Raw genomic sequence first — 1,649 nt, forward strand, 5'->3', positions numbered from 1 at the left:
AGAAACAAAGACAACAGAGGTTATAAACTCTTTGATCATCATCTTATGTCAGTGCTCTGTGAAAATATACACTAAAACAAGATTTTTCATATTTTTGATTTTTTTTTCAAAATCCATGGGTTAGCCCCCCCTTTTAAAATAATAAGTTTTCGGTAAATTCTCTATATACTGAATTTTATACTCTTTACTTTTCGTTAAAAATTTCAAAACACATTCAACATTTGAATTAATGTATTTCAAACTATATTTCATGGTATATGGAATAATTCTAATTTTTAATATCTAGTTTATTAAAATTTCATATACTACCTAGATCAATGGAATTAACATTATAAAATCTTCATTATCTAAAGAAACGTAGACATTAAAAAGGTTTTAAACTTTTTGACCATCATCTTATGTTAGTGCTTGATGAAACTATACAATAAAACCAGATTTTCATATTTTTGAATTTTTTTAAAAATCCGTGGGTGAACCCCTTTTAAAATAATGAGTTTTCGGTAAATCCTCTATATACTAAAGTTTATACTCTTTAGTTTTGTTTAAAATTTCAAATCACATTACGCATTTGAATTAATGTATTCTAAAGTCTCTTTCAAGGTATATAGGAATCAATCTAATTTTTTAAATATTTCATTTACTAAAATGTAATATACTACCTAGATTAGTGGAATTGCCCTTATAAAATCTTCATTATCTAGATAAATGGAGACAATAAATGTTCTAAACCTCTTTGACCGTCATCTTATGTCAGTTCCTGATGAAACTATACACTAAAACCAGATTTTCATATTTTTTTTTTTTCAAAATCCGTGGGTTAACCCCTTTTAAACTAATGAGTTTTCGGTAAATCCTCTATATAGTAAACTTTATACTCTTCACTTTTGTTTTAAAATTTCAAAACACATTCTACATTTGAATTAATGTATTATAAAGTCTCTTTCAAAGTATATAGGAATCATTCTAATTTTTTAATATTTCGTTTACTAAAATTTAATATACTGCCTAAATTAGTGGAATTACCCTTATAAAATCTTCATTATCTAGAGAAATGGAGACAAAAAATGTTCTAAGCCTCTTTGACCATCATCTTATGCCAGTGCTTGATAAAACTATACACTAAAACCAGATTTTCATAATTTTGAATTTTTTTCAAAATTGGTTGGTTAACCATTTTTAAAATAATGAGTTTTCGGTAAATCATCTATATACTAAAGTTTATACTCCTCACTTTTGTTTTAAAATTTCTTACCACATTCTACATTTGAATTAATGTATTCTAAAGTCTCTTTCAAGGTATATAGGAATCATTCTAATTTTTTAATAATTCTTACTAAAATTTAATATACTGACTAGATTAGTAGAATTACCCTTATAAAATCTTCATTATTTAGAGAAATGGAGATAAAAAATGTTCTAAACCTATTTGACCATCATCTTATGTCAGTGCTTGATAAAACTATACACTAAAACCAGATTTTCATTTTTTTGATTTTTTTTTTCAAAATCTGTGGGTTAACAACCCTCTTTTAAAATAATGAGTTTTTCAGTAAATCCTTTATATACTGAAGTTTATACTCTTCACTTTTGATAAAATATTTCAAACCACTATCTACATTTGAATTAATGTATTCTAAACTATCTTCCAT

Source organism: Raphanus sativus, chromosome 6, assembly GCF_000801105.2.
Source record: "Raphanus sativus cultivar WK10039 chromosome 6, ASM80110v3, whole genome shotgun sequence".
NCBI classification, from domain to species: Eukaryota; Viridiplantae; Streptophyta; class Magnoliopsida; order Brassicales; family Brassicaceae; genus Raphanus; species Raphanus sativus.